The following is a 20312-nucleotide window of genomic DNA, read 5'->3' as shown; positions in this document are numbered from 1 at the left end:
AAGTAGCATGGATAAAACAGCATTGATCACAGAAATAGTGTGACAGTAAAACGTATTGTTCTGAAGGTCTTTATGTATACATAATGTTACATTCAAAAGGTTTGTGCTGAGGTAGAATTAATGTCCCTGTAAAACAAAATCTGTCTCTGTCCCAGCGTTATGCACTGTGCATGAATGATGGAGACCTGCCATGTCTCTGTCTGGCTCAGTGAGCTGAGCACTAAGGCCCGTGCTAGATATGCAGTTTACACAGACACAGCTTGGGGCAGCGGCAGTGCCATGTTTTTGTTATGCTCTGTGAACAAAGATGGTGGATAAATTGTTTAGTCATCTGCCACATCCCATTAGAGTTCCTTACAGAGTAGTTGCCAGGGAGTGAGTGCCACAAAGAGTTTGAGGATAACAACTTCTACACCTGCATTGCTTGCTGTTTGGGGTTTTAGGCTGGGTTTCTGTACAGCACTTTGAGATATCAGCTGATGTACGAAGGGCTATATAAATACATTTGATTTGATTTGAGAAAGTTTTGCCTTTGTTGTTCAAGATTCATCAGTACCACTTATTGCTTGTCCTATTTCAATTCTCTGCTCAATTTGGCAAGAGTACAGTCCCATGACCAAGATATCACACTCTATAGGCTTTATGCCTGAGCCTTACTGCCAAACACAGTACCTCTGGTCTGATGAATAGAAACACATTTCACCCAGTGAGTGTGACATGACAAAACTAAGCCTGACTCAGCTGTGAATTATATTAGAACACTTCCTTACTGAAGTTACCTACAAAGCATAAATTACTAACACTGAGAAGAGGGCTGAGAAGAATATTCTCCCTGACTTGAGGTGGTGTGAGAGAGGAGAGCAAATGCCTTTGATTTATCAAAGGCATTTGATTTAGTTGGCCGTGAACATTGTTCAGTAACATAACACATTCAGTAACATTGGTCTCAGTGAAGGGGCAGTAAATTGGTTTAGGAACTATCTTTCTGACAGAACACAATGTGTATATGCGGACAATCACATGTCTAGCTTTCTTGAGATTAATAGAGGTGTGCCCCAGGGTTCCATTCTAGCTCCTGTATTGTTCTCAATTTTTATTAATGATTTGGGAAATGGGATGTAACCAGCAAAGTTACATCTATATGCAGATGATACAGTCATATACTCATGTGCTCCTTCTCTGGTTCAGGCTGTTGAAGAGCTCCAGACTGCTTTTCAGTCACTGCAGGCCTCCCTTTATGTTCTCAAACTGGTCTTGTATGTACAACGAACTAAATTCATGACCTTTACCAGAGCCCGCACTCAGCCAGAGAAGAGCATTGTCATATTATCCATAAAAAAGTGTCATCCTACAAATACCTAGGTATTTGGTTGGATGACAAGTTGTCCTTTAAAGTTCATGTGGATAATCTTGTGACAAAGCTTAAATTGATATTGGATTTTCATTTTCGTAATGAAGCTTCAATCCCGCTTATGGCTAGAAAGAATCTTGTTCAGGCCACTTTTCTCTCTGTAATTGATTATGGTGACTTGTTGTATATGCATGCAGCCTCCTCTGTCTTCCAGAGACTGGATTCTGTTAATCATGCATCCTTGCACTTTAATACAAATGCTAAGTCACTCACCCACCATTGCACCTTGTACCAAATGGTAGTTTGGACCTCAACTTATATGTGCAGAAAGCTACATTTGTATGTGTTCATCTACAAAGCCCTTTTGGGTAAACTCCCTTTTTATATCTGTAGTCTGGTCTCCTTCACCACCAGCAGTTACCATACCCGGTCTGCTAGGTGGTTGCTACTTAAAGTCCCCAGGACATTTACAGTATTAGTCTCGTCTTGTGCACCAGAGGCATGGAATAGTCTACAATCCATGCTTCATCTACTGTAGATATGTCAGTGCCACTGAATTAATTTAAAATGTTGATGAAAGACTGTTACATAAGAGTGTAAATGGTTTTTTAAAGCTGGATCGTGTTGTTGTATTGTATTGTTGTATGTTTTAATTCTGTAATGTATTGATTGTTGCTGCCTTCTTGGCCAGGTCTCCCTTGAAAAAGAGACTCTGGGTCTCAATGTGCTTTTCCTGGTTAAATAAAGGTAGAAATAAAATAAAAAACAAGTCTGGCAGCTGGTCACAGTGGAGCGCTCCACTGTTGTTGTGTCAGTATTGTTCTGCAGCCAGTGGGGACCAGCCCAGGGCGGAAAGAGACCTGCTCAGTCCTCACATGGCATGAAATGGCTGCATTGTGACAAGCAGGAGCCCTGAGTCTGTGCGAGCACTGAGAAAGAAAGAAGCAGGTCGGCTGTTGGTTAATCTCTGACACACACACATTCACACACACACACGCATGATCACGCACGTGCTCACACATACACATATAAACACACACTGTTATGGAGAGCCTTGCCGATGGGGACTAGGCTCCTTGGGATGTGGGTGTCTGAGGACTGACAGACAGATATCCCAGTCTGACCGTGTTGAAGTTTACAAGTCCAATACAGACTTTTTTAATCGTAATAGCAAATCATTTCTAGGTAACAATTAAGTACCTTACTGTGATTATTTTTGACAATTTTAATTGAAAACAAACAAAAATAGCTTCTAAGCAAAGAGCAGTTTCTGAAGCAATCATTTTGCTAGGACTGTCTGGGAGTCGTCTGAGTGGGAATGGGAAAACTGAAAACTAGGTGCTATTGGTCTATTAATTAATTTACCGCCAAAACTCCATCGAACCAAAACAGACTGAAATTTCAGGCGGTATTTTCACAATATTATTCGAACCTCAGTGTGAAAATATATATAAAACACAGGAAAATCATTTTTTTCCTGCACTGGGCTTTTAACTGCTCAGAGCGGCTTCATTCACCTTGCTTTCATGACACTGTTTATAATTGTGTATGATAAAACTTTGTGTCACTGTATGCCACTGCATGGTTGGAGATTGACGTGACATTCATACAAATGAGGGATGTGAATGAGATTTTCTGCATCTAGTGGTTGCTCCCAATTCAGCCATGCTAATGTAATTCTCCTCCTGGACCTACAACATATAAATGAGGCCTATTCAGAAAACCAGGACTTTTATCCAAGCTCTTTGTCACGATGTTCGTAGTAATGGTTGGACCTAGACTCAGCGCGATATGAGTTCCACATACTTCATTATTAGTGAAACTTAACAAAACAAAACCATAAACAATAAACGAACAAACCGTGACTACTGGGGTGCTATGTGCACTAACTCCAAACATAAACAATATCCCATAACCCACAGGTGGAAAAAATGCTACTTAAGTATGATCCCCAATTAGAGACAACCATAGCCAGCTGCCTCTAATTGGGAATCATACCAAAACCCAAACATAGAAAATATAAACTAGATTAACACCCCTAGTCACACCCTGACCTACTCTACCATAGAAAATAAAGGCTTTCTATGGTCAGGATGTGGATATGGATATGAATAGAATATGAAGCTTCTTGACTTCAAGTTACAGATGGAACCTGACTGAATAGTTGGGCCACATCCTAATTTGTGTTCAGCCAGTCGACCATTTCTCCAAAACAATGGAAAATAGCTGTCTCTCAGAGGAGATTGTTTATGGCACAGTGAAGTAAATAAAACTGCCCTCATGGTACAAAAACAAAAGTACTGAAGCTGAACCAAGAGCTATGCCTGGACTGCAGCGGTCTTTTCAAAATGTAGGCCATCTGAAATGACTCTGTGCCGCCTGCATGCCCCAAAGAAGTAGCATTCATGGTGAAAGCCTTGCTTTAATGTCCAGTTTCAGTCATTCCTCACTTGTCACCTTTTTATTTTGATTTCACAATAACATGAGTGCATAACATGGTGGATGGTATGGACTGTGACAGATGTGATCACTATGGCGCCTGTGCAAGATGGAGCCGACAAGATGGAGCCTCACTTCAGGTCCTTAGGAAACTATGCAGTTATTTGATTTTTTTATGTATTATTTCTTACATTGTTAGCCCAGAAATTCTCAAGTGTTATTACATACAGCCGGGAAGAACTATTGGATAAAAAAAAAGCGATGTCAATTTACCAACATTACGACCAGGAATACGCCTTTCCCGAAGTGAATCCTTTATTCGGACCTCCACCCTGGACATGGGGTCTTATCCCAGAGGCCGACCCAAAATATCGCGGTCGCCGCAGGAGAGGTAGTCGGAGCAACCTAGTGGTCAGATTCAGAAGGCGAGCACACCATCCACCGCTTCCGAGCATATTACTTGCCAATGTCCAATCTGTAAATATCAAGGTGGACGAAATTAGGGCACAAGTTGCCTTCCAGAGAGACAGAGATTGTAATATTCCCTGTTTCACTGAAACATGGCTCACTCAGGATATGTTGTCAGTTGGTACAGCCACCTGGTTTCTTCATGCATCGCACCAACAGAAACAAACATCTCGCTGGTAAGAATAAGGGTGGGGGTGTATGCCTTATGATTAACGACTCATGGTGTAATCACAATACAGGAACTCAAATCCTTTTGTTCACCTGACCTAGAATTCCTTACAATCAATTGCCGACCACATTATCTTCCAAGAGAATTCTCTTCGATTATAGTAACAACAACCCCCCCCCCCCCCCTCCTATGTAAACTGGAAACCATACATCCTGAGGCTGCATTTATTGTAGCTGGGGATTTTAACAAAAGTAACCTGCGAACAGAACTTTCTAAATTCTATCAGCATATCGAATGTCCGACACGAGCTGTTAGCATTCCGGATCATTGATACTCTAACTTCCGCAATGTATACAAAGCACTACCCCGCCTTGCCTTTTGCAAACCTGAACATGACTCTATTTTGTTGCTTCCAGCCTATGGACAGAAACCAAAACAAGAAACTCCCATGCTCAGGTCCATCCAACACTGGTCTGACCAATCGTATTCCACGCTTCAAGATTGCTTCGATCACGTGGACTGGGGTATGTTCCGGATAGCCTCAGACAATACATTGATGATGCATATGCTGACTCGGTGAGCGAGTTTGTTAGCAAGTGCATCGGAGATGTCGTACCCACTGTGACTATTTTCCTAACCAGAAACCGTGGATGGATGGCAGCATTCGCCCAAAACTGAAAGCAAGGCGACTGGAAACATGACCGAATACAAACAGTACAGTTATTTCCTCTGCAAGGCAATCAAACAAGCAAAGTGTAGAGACAAAATAGAGTCGCAATTCAACGGCTCAAACACGAGACGTATGTGGCAGTGTCTACAGTCAGTCACGGATTATGAAAGGAAAACCAGCCCCGTCACAGACATCGACATCTTGCTCCCAGACAAACTAAACAACTTCTTTGCTCGCTTTGTGGACAATACAGTGCCACTGACATGCCCCACTACCAAAGCCTGTGGGCTCTCCTTCTCCATGGCCAACGTGGTAAAACATTTAAACGTGTTAACCCTCGCAAGTCTGCCGGCCCAGATGGCATCCCTAGCCGTGTCCTCAGAGCATGCGCAGACCAGCTGGCTGGAGTGTTTACGGACATATTCAATCAATCCCTTTCCCAGTCTGCTGTCCCCACATGCTTCAAGATGGCCACCATTGTTCCTGTTCCCAAGAAAGCTAAGGTAACTGAGCTAAATGACTATCGCCCCATTGCACTCACTTCTGTAATCATGAAGTGCTTTGAGAGACTAGTCAAGGATAATATCACCTCCACCCTACCTGATACCCCAGACCCACTCCAATTTGCTTACCACCCCAATAGGTCCACTGACGATGCAATTGCCATCACACTGCCCTATCCCATCTGGACAAGAGGAATACCTATGTTAGAATGCTGTTCATTGACTACAGCTCAGCATTTAACACCATAGTACCCTCCAAACTCGTCATTAAGCTCGAGACCACGGGTCTCAACCCCGCCCTGTGCAACTGGGTCCTGGACTTTCTGACGGGCGGCCCCCAGGTGGTGAAGGTAGGAAACAACATCTCCACCTCACTGATCCTCAACACTGGGGCCCCACAAGGGTGCATTCTCAGCCCTCTCCTGTACTCCCTCTTCACCCACGACTGCGTGGCCATAAACGCTTCCAACTCAATCATCAAGTTTGCAGACGACACTACAGTGGTAGGCTTGATTACCAACAACGACGAGACAGCCTACAGGGAGGAGGTAAGGGCCCTCCGAGTGTGGTGTCAGGAAAATAACCTCTCACTCAACGTCAATAAAACAAAGGAGATGATTGTGGACTTCAGGAAACAGCAGAGGGAACACCCCACTATCCATATCGATGGGACAGTAGTGGAGAAGGGGGGAAGTTTTAAGTTCATTGGCCTACACCTCACAGACAAACTGAAATGGTCCACCCGCACAGACAGCATGGCCAACATACAGACTCAAACCTCTGGCCACTTTAATAAATTGACTTAATAATGGTATCACTAGTCACTTTAAATAACCCCACTTTAATAATGTTTACATATCCTACATTACTTATCTCATATGTATATACAGTATTCTATACCATCTACTGCATCTTGCCTATGCCGCTTGGCCATCGCTCATCCATTTATTTATATGTACATATTCTTATTCATCCCTTCACATTTGTGTGTACAAGGTAGTAGTTGTGAATTTGTTAGATTACTTGTTAGATATTACTGCATTGTTGGAACTAGAAGCACAAGCATTTCGCTACACTCGCATTAACATCTGCTAACCATGTGTATGTGACCAATAAAATTTGATTCAAAAGACCTCTATTTTCTATCTCCATCAAAGCCACCATTGTGTAGACCTCAAGGATTTGTATTAGCTGTGACTGAGGAACCTGCTGCCACTTCAGGCAGAGCAGAGGTTAAGATCCCTCAGCTCAGCTGCCTTCCTGCTTTGTTCCATGTTTACACTTTGAAAGTCACTTTTGCATGAGAATAACCCTAGGGTCAGGCCTCACCTGCAGTTGTTATGTTTTGTTTACTCCACTATCATTATCATCCACACCAACCACCAGCCTTTTCCTGCTGGGGTAATCAGACAATAAACACAGTGAGCAACAGCACATACACTTCTTCTCTTCATCTCATTAAGCAGTTATTTTCCTTTGTTGCAATCTAATTAGAAAACAATCAAATGCTGGGCTTTCAGAGGCAATTACGTCTTCCTCTATTGCATAATGTGCAATAAGCTGTGGATGATGAATGGGGAGCAGGTAGCATTACTTTAAGGTAGACAGGTAGTTTAGCTTAGTTTCCTTTAGCTCAGAGGGGGCGAGACAGAGGCCATGAATTGTTTATTTGAGATGTTTTCAGGTTGCATTACAGCACAACATGTTCATGCCAACATTGATTAATTGATTTATTTATTGGGATTTTTATTTTATTTTACAAACACCATTGACTCATTCAATACCCACCTCACTCTCATCACGGTTAGATGGACAACTGGCTAGTCATTCACTGGCCATAGGGAACTCTTCTCTGCACACTGCCAACCAGTCCAGGCCAGGGTGATCCCAATGCAGATGAGTGTGCCTGCAGAATGAATGTCGCATGTGAGCAGAGCAGCAGTAGCGGCTGAAATATTGTAAAGAGGCCAACAGATTTGAGTGGATTTAAAAATGATCCTCTTAGAAGGCCTGTAAAGCCCGGTATTTCCACCGACATGCAGGCAATGCGTGCTGAATCACTGAATCTAACCACACAGGCTCTGACTGGGGAGAGAGTGATGGAGAAAGAGAGGGAGGGCAGGACATGCTGCTCAATCTCTCCTCACAAAGCTTAGCTTCCAGGAACTCCCTATAGATGCAGGCAGGTTAGGATCAGAGGTGTGGCATTACATGATAGTCTGAAGAAAGGATTCTCTAATTAAAGTGTTAAACATTCATTTGAGGATTATGGTCATTCCGTATTCAGTTAGTGTCTATGCATATAATGTACTGTATAAAGCCAAGAAATTAGCATAACCAGCTTGAGGCAGTTTACATTGCTCTTGCTCACTTCTCACAAAACATGTGTTTATTTGGTGTAAAAAATGTAACTGCTGCTATGAAATAGTTGGGAGAACCATGATGGCTAAGTTGGTAGAGCATGGCGCTTACACCGCTAGGATTGTGGGTTTGAGTCCTAGAGCCACCCACAAGTAAAACATATGCATGCATGACTGTAAGTTGATTAGGATAAAAATGTCTGCCAAATAACATTATTATACTAAATGCTAGACACAGCTGACATTATTAAAGGTGTGGGTACCTCCTAGCTTTAGCCATGCATCAGAACGTACAACCCACTCTGTGGTGATTTCACTGAGTTGCAATATGTCACAGTGTAGCCAATAGCCATCTGACTGCATGGGCAATCTTGACAGGCTACAGATTCAGCTCCCATAACGCCAGAGGCAAGCTGATCCCAGAGGGAGGAGAGCGTATTGATCAGGAACTATCAGCAGTTGGCTACATGTCATGGCTGACGGACACAAAAAGAAGCAGTGGCAGTAAATCAAGGCACTGTTACTGTACACTGGGATTGATTGATTCACCTCAAGTGTTTAGAGAATGTCTGGCTGCGTTCCTCTGTTATGTACTGTATTATGTATAGATTTATTATTGATTCTGCCGTGTAGTAAATCGTGCAATCATTTCAAATGTGTATGTTATTGTTTATTGGAAACTCTGTGTCACAGTCAGATGGGCTTCAGATTAGAATTTCTGTCCTGCCAAAGTGGGATGTCGTAGGAAGGTAAATTTACAGTAAAAAAGACTGGCTGTGATAATTATGATGATAATTATTTGTATTTAACACTGATGATACTTTACTGTCCAATGTAAATGCTGCAATCAATTGGATTTATTCCATATCCTCTCATGAATGGATGTAACCTAACTGACATGGCATGTTTTAATTAAGGCTGAGAGATTTTATTTGGCAATAGATTTGTTCAGACTAGCGCTGTAGCTATGCGTGCTAATGGTCCTTTTGCCATTCTCTGCCCTTTCTAAGTCTCTAAGAGAGAAGTGCCAGATTGTTCCCTCTCTGCCTGGCTGTTGCCTGGCATGCTATGTTAGAGAAGGGTAACATGTGTATCTTAGCAGTGTTGTTCCCTGGCATCCCTCCACCACTTGTCAGTGCCAGTGTCATAACGTCATAGTGATGGCGCTTTTCACAACATATCTCACCTTTCCTGCAGGGTCAGCTCCAGGTACCAGGCAGAACCATTAGCGGATAGCCATACAGCAGTAAGAAAAACAGTATGTTATCTTGGCAAGACCTGCTTTTCTACAATAATAAATGCAGTATGTTAACTTGGTAAGACCTCATCAAATAACAGCTTGTTTTGGCAGAGGAAAGTTTCATTTTAGCACCACATAATAGAGGGAGTAAAGATACGTAAAATTAGACTTTATTAGCGGTTTAGAGTTGTTAGAGGTATTAGATGTGTGTAAGAGGTGAGCAAGTACAGTGCCTTGCGAAAGTATTCGGCCCCCTTGAACTTTGCGACCTTTTGCCACATTTCAGGCTTCAAACATAAAGATATAAAACTGTATTTTTTTTGTGAAGAATCAACAACAAGTGGGACACAATCATGAAGTGGATCAAAAACTGAAGAATTGGGCGTGCAAAATTATTCAGCCCCCTTAAGTTAATACTTTGTAGCGCCACCTTTTGCTGCGATTACAGCTGTAAGTCGCTTGGGGTATGTCTCTATCAGTTTTGCACATCGAGAGACTGACATTTTTTCCCATTCCTCCTTGCAAAACAGCTCGAGCTCAGTGAGGTTGGATGGAGAGCATTTGTGAACAGCAGTTTTCAGTTCTTTCCACAGATTCTCGATTGGATTCAGGTCTGGACTTTGACTTGGCCATTCTAACACCTGGATATGTTTATTTTTTAACCATTCCATTGTAGATTTTGCTTTATGTTTTGGATCATTGTCTTGTTGGAAGACAAATCTCCGTCCCAGTCTCAGGTCTTTTGCAGACTCCATCAGGTTTTCTTCCAGAATGGTCCTGTATTTGGCTCCATCCATCTTCCCATCAATTTTAACCATCTTCCCTGTCCCTGCTGAAGAAAAGCAGGCCCAAACCATGATGCTGCCACCACCATGTTTGACAGTGGGGATGGTGTGTTCAGAGTGATGAGCTGTGTTGCTTTTACGCCAAACATAACGTTTTGCATTGTTGCCAAAAAGTTCAATTTTGGTTTCATCTGACCAGAGCACCTTCTTCCACATGTTTGGTGTGTCTCCCAGGTGGCTTGTGGCAAACTTTAAACAACACTTTTTATGGATATCTTTAAGAAATGGCTTTCTTCTTGCCACTCTTCCATAAAGGCCAGATTTGTGCAATATACGACTGATTGTTGTCCTATGGACAGAGTCTCCCACCTCAGCTGTAGATCTCTGCAGTTCATTCCGAGTGATCATGGGCCTCTTGGCTGCATCTCTGATCAGTCTTCTCCTTGTATGAGCTGAAAGTTTAGAGGGACGGCCAGGTCTTGGTAGATTTGCAGTGGTCTGATACTCCTTCCATTTCAATATTATCGCTTGCACAGTGCTCCTTGGGATGTTTAAAGCTTGGGAAATCTTTTTGTATCCAAATCCGGCTTTAAACTTCTTCACAGCAGTATCTCAGACCTGCCTGGTGTGTTCCTTGTTCTTCATGATGCTCTCTGCGCTTTTAACGGACCTCTGAGACTATCACAGTGCAGGTGCATTTATACGGAGACTTGATTAGACACAGGTGGATTGTATTTATCATCATTAGTCATTTAGGTCAACAATGGATCATTCAGAGATCCTCACTGAACTTCTGGAGAGAGTTTGCTGCACTGAAAGTAAAGGGGCTGAATAATTTTGCACGCCCAATTTTTCCGTTTTTGATTTGTTAAAAAAGTTTGAAATATCCAATAAATAAATGTCGTTCCACTTCACGATTGTGTCCCACTTGTTGTTGATTCTTCACAAAAAAATACAGTTTTATATCTTTATGTTTGAAGCCTGAAATGTGGCAAAAGGTCGCAAAGTTCAAGGGGGCCGAATACTTTCGCAAGGCACTGTATGTTCAAGAAACCTCGCAAATCACATCATATGTCAAACATTTTCATACTTGTCTTTGACAAAGATCTGTTTTGAAAGAAATGGAAGTAGACTAGGTACCAAGCACACACTGACCTGGAAGACACTAGCTTAATTGTTACCAGTCATATGAGTATGACGTTGTCCAGCTTGCTATGTACAGTATAGACTTGTGTTTGACTCTCTCTCTGCCTACCACTACCCCGTCAATTGCACCCTGCGCGGGTAGTAGCATTCTGTGCCCTTGGCCACAGACATTGTATAATCTGACCTTGTACTGTCTCTCCTCTCTTTTCCTGCCCAAGCATTAAAAGTGGACTTCAATCCTTTTATGTAACAACTCTGTGATTCCATCTCACTTCCACTCCACTGGAGCTAGATCTATCTATCTAACCGCCAGCCGCTCTTACTTTAACCACTAGTCCACTCATCAACATCCTGGGCAGTTTACTTTATGAGAAAATACAATTGTTTGGGTCAATTTATCATATCTGACCAAATGCTTAAACTTTAGAGTTTGATGGGTAATTTAGTTGTATTGATAAATGTGGACTGATATATAACTGCAGTGTCCTAAGTTAGATATTTTTGAAATGCCACACAGTAAGATCTTATTATCAAATGCCAATAAAGGTTCAATTAAATACATGAACAACTTTGATAAGGTTACAGTTCTGAGGAGTGTTACACTACATCAAAACATTGGGGGCTCACAGAGATAGTGTTTCAGTCTATCTATTGGGTTAGTTAAAGGCAAGCTTCGTCATACATCATACTAACTGTTATAGGCCAATTTCAATTTTGCCCGGTTTATCAAAAGTGTTGGAAAAACGTGTCAATAATCAACTGACTGGCTTTCTTGATGTCTATAGTATTCTCTCTGCTATGCAATCTGGTTTCCGCTCAGGTTATGAGTGTGATACTGCAACCTTAAAAGGTCCTAAATGATGTCAACATTGCCCTTGATTCTAAGCAATGTTGTGCTGCTATTTTTATTGACTTGGCCAAAGCTTTTGATACAGTAGACCATTGCATTCTTCTGGGCCGACTAAGGAGTATTGGTGTCTCTGAGGGGTCTTTGGCCTGGTTTGCTAACTACCTCTCTCAAAGAGTGCAGTGTATGAAGTCAGATCATCTGCTTTCTCAGCCATTGCCTGTCACCAAGGGAGTACCCCAAGACTCGATCCTAGGCCCCACACTCTTCTCAATTTACATCAACAACAGAGCTCGGGTAGTAGGAAGCTTTCTCATCCATTCATATGCAGATGATACAGTTTTATACTCAGCTAGCCCTTCCCCGGATGTTTTGTTAAACGCTCTACAACAAAGCTGTCTTAGTGTCCAACAAGCTTTCTCTGCCTTTAACCTTGTTCTCAACACCTCCAAAACAAAGGTCATGTGGTTTGGTAAGAAGAATACCCTTCTCCCCACCAGTGGGATTACTACCTCTTGAGGGTTTAGAGCTTGAGGGAGTCACCTCATACAAGTACTTGGGAGTATGGCTAGATGGTACACTGTCCTTCTCTCAGCACATATCAAAGCTGTAGGCTAAGGTTAAATCTAGACTTGGTTTCCTCTATCGTAATCACTCCTCTTTCACCCCAGCTGCCAAACTAACCCTGATTCAGATGACCATCCTACCCATGCTAGATTACAGAGACATCATTTATAGATCGGCAGGTAAGGGTGCTCTCGAGCGGCTAGATTTACTTTCCCATTCGGCCATCATACTTGCCACAAATGCTCCTTATAGGACACATCACTGCACTCTATACTCTTCTGTAAATTGGTCATCTCTGTATACCCATCGCAAGACCCACTGGTTGATGCTTATTTATAAAATCCTCGTAGGCCACCCTCCCCCTATATGAGATACCAACTGCAGTCCTCACCCTCCATATACAACAACTGTTCTGCCAGTCACATTCTGTTAAAGGTTGCTCCTTTTTTCAGTTTGTTGCAGCTCGCGACTGAAACTAGCTGCAAAAACAAAATTGGACAGTTTTATCTCAATCTCTTCATTCAAAGACTCAATCAAGGACACTCTTACTGACAGTTGTGGCTGCTTCACGTGATGTATTGTTGTCTCTGCCTTCTTGCCCTTTGTGCTGTTGTCTGTGTCAAATAATGTTTACACCCTGTTTTGTGCTGCTGCCATGTTGTGTTTCTGCCATGTTGTTGCCATGTTGTGTTGCTACCATGCTGTGTTGTCATGTGTTGCTGCCTTGCTATGTTGTTGTCATAGGTCTCTCTTTATGTAGTGTTGTGGTGTCTCTCTTGTCGTGATGTGCGTTTTGTAAAATTTTCTTAGTTTTTTATCCCAGCCCGTCCCCGCAGGAGGCCTTTTGGTAGGCCGTCATTGTAAATAAGAACTTGTTCTTAAATGACTTGCCTAGTTAAATAAATAAAACATAACTTTCCATATAAACATGCCATACAAAAGGAAGCGTTACTCTGTACATACAGTGGGGGGATAACCTGCAAAATCAGCAGTGTTTCCTACTTACAAAGCATGTAGAGGTCTGTCATTTTTATCATAGTTACACTTCAACTGTGAGTAATTAATTCGCATTTTATTGCATGACATAAGTATTTGATCACCTACCAACCAGTAAGAATTCCGTCTCTTTCAGACCTGTTCGTTTTTCTTTAAGAAGCCCTCCTGTTCTCCACTCATTACCTGTATTAACTGCACCTGTTTGAACTCGTTACCTGTATAAAAGACATCTGTCCACACACTCAATCAAATAGACTCCAACCTCTCCACAATGGCCAAGACCAGAGAGCTGTGTAAGGACATCAGGGATAAATTGTAGACCTGCACAAGACTGGCATGGGCTACAGGACAATAGGCAAGCAGCTTGGTGAGTTGGCAACAACTGTTGGCGCAATTATTAGAAAATGGAAGAAGTTCAAGATGACGGTCAATCACCCTCGGTCTGGGGCTCCATGCAAGATCTCACCTTGTGGGGCATCAATGATCATGAGGAAGGTGAGGGATCAGCCCAGAACTACACGGCAGGACCTGGTCAATGACCTGAAGAGAGCTGGGACCACAGTCTCAAAGAAAACCATTAGTAATACACTACGCCGTCATGGATTAAAATCCTGCAGCGCACACAAGGTCCCCCTGCTCAAGCCAGCACATGTCCAGGCCCATCTGAACTTTGCCAATGACCATCTGGATGATCCAGAGGAGGAATGGGAGAAGGTCATGTGGTCGGATGAGATAAAAATAGAGCTTTTTGGTCTAAACTCCACTCGTCGTGTTTGGAGGAAGAAGAAGAATGAGTACAACCCCAAGAACACCATCCCAACCGTGAAGCATGGAGGTGGAAACATCATTCTTTGGGGATGCTCTTCTGCAAAGGGGACAGGACGACTGCACCGTATTGAGGGGAGGATGGATGGGGCCATGTATTGCGAGATCTTGGCCAACAACCTCCTTCCCTCAGTAAGAGCATTGAAGATGGGTTGTGGCTGTGTCTTCGAGCATGACAACGACCCGAAACACACAGCCAGGGCAACTAAGGAGTGGCTCCGTAAGAAGCATCTCAAGGTCCTGGAGTGGCCTAGCCAGTCTCCAGACCTGAACCCAATAGAAAATCTTTGGAGGGAGCTGAAAGTCCGTATTGCCCAGCAACAGCCCCGAAACCTGAATGATCTGGACAAGGTCTGTATGGAGGAGTGGGCCAAAATCCCTGCTGCAGTGTGTGCAAACCTGGTCAAGAACTACAGGAAACGTATGATCTCTGTAATTGCAAACAAAGGTTTCTGTACCAAATATTAAGTTCTGCTTTTCTGATGTATCAAATACGTATGTCATGCAATAACATGCAAATTAATTACTTAAAATCATACAATGCGATTTTCTGGATTTTTGTTTTAGATTCCGTCTCTCACAGTTGAAGTGTACCTATGATAAAAATTACAGACCTCTACATGCTTTGTAAGTAGGAAAACCTGCAAAATCGGCAGTGTATCAAATACTTGTTCTCCCCACTGTATAGGATAGCTCGAGATAGAGGGCTGATGTAGATAGACCAAGTTTGGATGTTGTGGTTAGGGCTGTTACGGTGACCGTATTACCTCCACACTGGCGGTCACAAGCCGTTTAGTTCAAGTAATTAGGCTTCTCCAAGCTCTGATGCTGCTGATGGTCATTACTAGCCTCCCAAAACTTGCTAACAGCCTGGTACTCAGCACTATATTGTTCCTCTAATCACTCTGACATCAATGCAAATGTTATCGAAAATCTAATCAAACACTTCATGAGAGCCCATGAGCTCATGTTGTGCAACATTTCTATAGGCTATGTAATTGCGTGAGAAAACAGAGTGATGGCCTCTATTAAAAAGAGAATCCCATCAGTTTTCTTTAAGCTAGGCCTACTATATGTTGATTTATAAACTTTCCAAATATTAAGCACATTGCTTCTCTTTAGAAACAGGAGTATAGCCTAACTGTCTGCCATTTAAAGGAACCACAATGTCACGTGTGCTCCCTCTTCGGTCTCTAAGTCACCAGGCTGCTTGTTATTGCGCACACCTGTCACCATCGTTACGCGCACCTGCGCATCAGACTCACCTGGACTTCATCACCTCCCTGATTACCTTGCCTATATACAGTTGAAGTTGGAAGTTTACATACACTTAGGTTGGAGTCATTAAAATTCATTTATCAACCACTCTGCAAATTTCTTGTTAACAAACTATAGTTTTGGCAAGTTGGTTAGGACATCTACTTTGTGCATGACACAAGTCATTTTTCCAAAAATTGTTTACAGACAGATTATTTCACTTATAATTCACTGTATTACAATTCCAGTGGGTCAGAAGTAAATGTGGACAGTTTTTCCAATATGTTCAATATGCACCTGGGAATTGGATAAGGACATGTGCGCAGTTGCATCCCAGATGTGTCGGTCTTCACTTGTAGCTTGTGAGAAAGACCCGATCACGTGACAGATAGCCATTGAAGTGAGATGTGCTTCGGCACGCGGCCGGGAGAAGGGACTTATAATTGTTATATTCAGCCTAAGGGCACAATGGCCACTGGCTGCAAAAGGCATGGATTTTTTTAGGGTGCATTACGGCCACACAAAGGGGATACAGCCAGGAATTTTGAGGCCTTATCAAGTGTTTGTCAAATTGTGAATGAGAGACTGATGAAGTGTGTACAGCCATGCATTTCATGTGACTTTTTTCAAATCATCATTAGAGACGCATTATGCAGCCTTAGAATGTATTAAAAATCAAACCATATAGCCCAACAAATCTTGTCTGCTAAATTAATTGTGTAGCCCACAGCCATATGGCATAGCCAGATCAGGACCTAACATAATGACAACTCAGATTATTCTATTCTGTTCTTCTGAAATAGACTACATTTTCTTCATATCATGTTTTTTTTTTACTTGTCTGAAATAAATAATGGATTTATTGTGATGTAGATGTTCCAAAGGTCTGCATCAGTGGCTATGCGTTGAAGCCAGAAAATGCTACATGTGTTTATGTTAATTAACGGTCAATTACCGTGAGACCGGCAGTTATTTGCTTGACGATCACCGTCTGACAAAATAGCATGACCGCCACCGCCCTAGTTGTGGTTTGAAGGCAGAGCAGATGATGTTCCATTGGTGTCAGAATAAGAGAAAGAGAATGCAGATCATTTTCTCTTTGAGGCATTCTCCTTATCACCACACATTCTGTCATTTTTCTCCACTCACATTCGATCCCATGACAACCTATTACAAGAGGATCTCTGAGGTATGGATCCAGCTTTGATTCATACTGTGATGGAAAAGAGCCAGCTACAGATACAGCCTGATTTATTTTCAGCCTGAAACTCATTTGTACCACACATAGGACAGTGTGTATAACCTAGTGGTCTTTAAGGCTGGCTGGCTGTTATATAAGCCTTCTCATCATCCATCCATGGCCATGCTACAGTAGCTGCCATGGGTTGAGCTAAAGTGTGATAGATTTCATATCTGTCTACGTGATCTTCAGCAGCAGTTTAATTGTTATAATGGATCTGTAGTAAGGTTGCAAAGGGTCGGAAACTTTTCGGTAAATTTCTGACATTTTCCATGGGAAGTTAAGCCCTGGAATTTGGGGGATTTTGCTTAAATTCATCAAAAAAGTTAGCTTATAACAGTGAGACTTTTTTTGTGGGATACACATCAGGTAATTCTAGGTCTTGTGGCTTCTTTTGGTTAAACTATCCCCAATTCAATGGAATTGCAACCCTCTGCATGCACAGTGCATTCTTCCATCACATGTACAGCTGATTCTCAAGATCTTGCACACTAATGAGATGCTATTGAGCCCACACTACTACACTGTCTGAGCCAAGGACTACATGCTTTCTGGTAAGTTTTGATTAGCCTACAGCAAAGTGTGTTTTAAATAATTTCTAACTTGTTAATAATTTCTGCTATTTAGTTTTTTCTCCCATGTGGGTTTTAGCTTGCTTGAGCCTGCTAACCGAGGAGTGTTACCTGTTCACCTGTTTCCATATATGTTTCATTTTAAAACATTTATCTTACAAAGGAGTTGGTTAATCTAACTGCTTAATTATTTATCTGTACATGGAATTGTTTTTTTTTTACTCATGTTTCTCTAATCTTTACAGGAAAATGCCACGGGCACTATCTGATGTGTGGAGACATTTCATTGCAGCTAATGTAGAAGGAAAAGCGGGGTACATTTGCAAATACTGTGCCATATCATATGTGAAGAATGCAACAAAGATGCAGAATAATCTGGCCAAGTGCATAAAGTTCCCTCAGCGCTCACAAGAAGCAACCTCTGACAAAATTTAATCTACTTCTATTCGAGGTGAAAATGATGAATCAGACAACTTATCGATAGCAACAGCTCATGGTCCTCCTGGAATCAGAAGTTTTTTTTTACTCTATGGAGAAACTTAGTCAGACAAATGCTGATAAATGTCTTGCTCGAGCTGTGTATGCAACTGGTTTACCTCTGACGCTCACAGGCAATGTGTATTGGAATAGATTTCTGAATTAATTATTTTCGCCCATCATACACCCTCCAACCAGACATGCTTTATCTACTCATTTGCTAGATTCAGAGATCAACAGAGTTCAAGTGAAGGTCAAGCAAATCATAGAGAAAGCAGACTGTATTGCAATCATTTCTGATGGGTGGTCGAATGTTTGTGGGCAAGGAATAATTAACTACATCATTTCCACCCCTCAACTAGTATTCTACAAAATCACAGACACAAGGGACAACAGTCTATACATTGCATATGAGCTGAAGGCAGTCATCAATGACCTTAGACCACAGAAGGTATTTGCACCGGTGACAGACAATGCTGTGAACATGAAGGCTGCTTGGTCTAAAGAGGAGGAGTCCTATCCTCACATCACACCCATTGGCTGTGCTGCTCATCCATTGAATCTGCTCCTCAAGGACATCATGGCACTGAAAACAATGGATACACTCTACAAGAGATCCAAGGAAATGGTTAGGTATGTGAAGGGTCATCAAGTTATAACAGCAATCTACCTCACCTAGCAAAGTGAGAAGAATAAGAACACCAGATTGAAGCTGCCCAGCAATACCCATTGGGATGGTGTTGTCATCATGTTTGACAGTCTCCTGGAGGGGAAGGAGTCTCTCCAAGAAATGGCCATATCACAGTCTGCTGATATGGACAGCCCCATCAAGAGGATCCTCCTGGATGATGTATTTTGGGAGAGAGTGGTAAGCAGCCTGAAACTCCTGAAACCCATAGCAGTAGCCATTGCACAGATTAAGGGTGACAATGCCATCCTGTCTGATGTTCAGACTCTGTTTGCAGATGTAAGAGAAGAAATCCATACTGCCCTGCCCACTTCACTGTTGCTCCAAGCAGAGGAAACTGCAGTTCTGAAATACATCAAAAAGCGTGAAGACTTCTGCCTGAAGCCCATACAGACCGCAGTGTACATGATGGACCCCAACTATGCTGGCAAGAGCATCATGTCTGGTGCAGAGATCAACAAGGCCTATGGTTTCATCACTATCGTGTCTTGCCACTTTTACCTGGATGAGGGCAAGGTTCTTGGCAGTCTGGCGAAGTACATTTCCAAGAAAAGGCTTTGGGATGGAGATGCAATATGGCAGTCGTGCCAACATATCTCATCAGCCACCTAGTGGAAGGGACTTTGTGGATCTGAGGCTCTTTCCCCTGTTGCCTCAATCATCCTCCAAATCCCACCAACATCAGCCACCTCAAAGCGCAACTGGTCCTTGTTTGGGAACACACACCAAAGCACGCAACAGGCTGACCAATTGGTTGAAAAATTGGTGGCCATCCAGGAAAATTTTAGGCTTTTTGAGCCTCAAAGCGAGCCATCTTCAACAAGGTTGGAAAGTGACAGTGAAGATGAGGCCTCGGAGTCTGATGTTCAAGAGGTGGACATTGAGGAGGTCCAGGCAGAAGACATGGAAGCCTGAGAGGAAGACAACCAAAGCTTTAGTTTCAAGACTATCATTTAACAGATGTATGTTGAAAATGTTTTTGGGAGATGCGATGGATCATTGGGGATCATTCAATAATTCCCTTTCTTTTGTTGTTCAGTGAAATCATCCCTTGTGAAGAGTCAACTCGTTTAATTAAAGTTCAATTCGTAACTAAATTTTTATTTTTATTTCTATTGGAAGGATTTAATAATTTGCAATTATGTCTACTTTTGATAAGGTAAAGGTTTATGTTTCTGTCTCCATATGATATGGTAAATATATCCAATGCAAGAAAACATCTACATTTAAATGGTATTAATATTAATTCCCATATATTCCCGTTAATTCCCATATATTCCCATTAATTCCCACAGAAAGTTTCCACCTCTTATTATGCCCCAAAATGTGCAACCCTATTCTGTAGTACTTGAGCCTGCCTGGGCTGCTTCCTCTATCCAGGCCAGTAATAGTGTTACCTAATCCCCCCTCCCTTCACTGATGTAGTCCACAAAGGGAACATTTAATTTTTCACTGTGGTCTTTTATTCTTTTGGTGTGTGTTGTGTGGTTGTGCCGGGGTTGGGGTCTCCTGCTGCACAGAGTGGGGTCACTGGAGAGCCTTGACAGGTAGTTTGTCCTTGTCCAGGGACCAGGGCGGGAGTCATCTGTTGTCATTTGGTGTTTGCCACCTTAGTCACATGAACAATGGACATTGACAAGGAAGGAAATACACTGTGAAAAGCCAAATCAACCGGAAGAAAAATGTAAACGTTTTATACACTGGTAAGATAG

The 20312-nt window shown here is 42.3% G+C and overlaps 1 protein-coding gene across 1 annotated transcript in view; it reads left to right on the top strand.

Moving 5' to 3' along the window:
- LOC115105562 (microtubule-associated protein 6 homolog) overlaps window positions 1–20312 on the top strand; it is a 29689-nt gene that overhangs the window by 1289 nt on the left and 8088 nt on the right. The window lies entirely within an intron of this gene.

Source organism: Oncorhynchus nerka, linkage group LG22, assembly GCF_034236695.1.
Source record: "Oncorhynchus nerka isolate Pitt River linkage group LG22, Oner_Uvic_2.0, whole genome shotgun sequence".
Classification (NCBI taxonomy): Eukaryota; Metazoa; Chordata; class Actinopteri; order Salmoniformes; family Salmonidae; genus Oncorhynchus; species Oncorhynchus nerka.
Note: the sequence above shows the minus strand (reverse complement) of the source record. Positions and strands in the feature narration are given on the sequence as shown.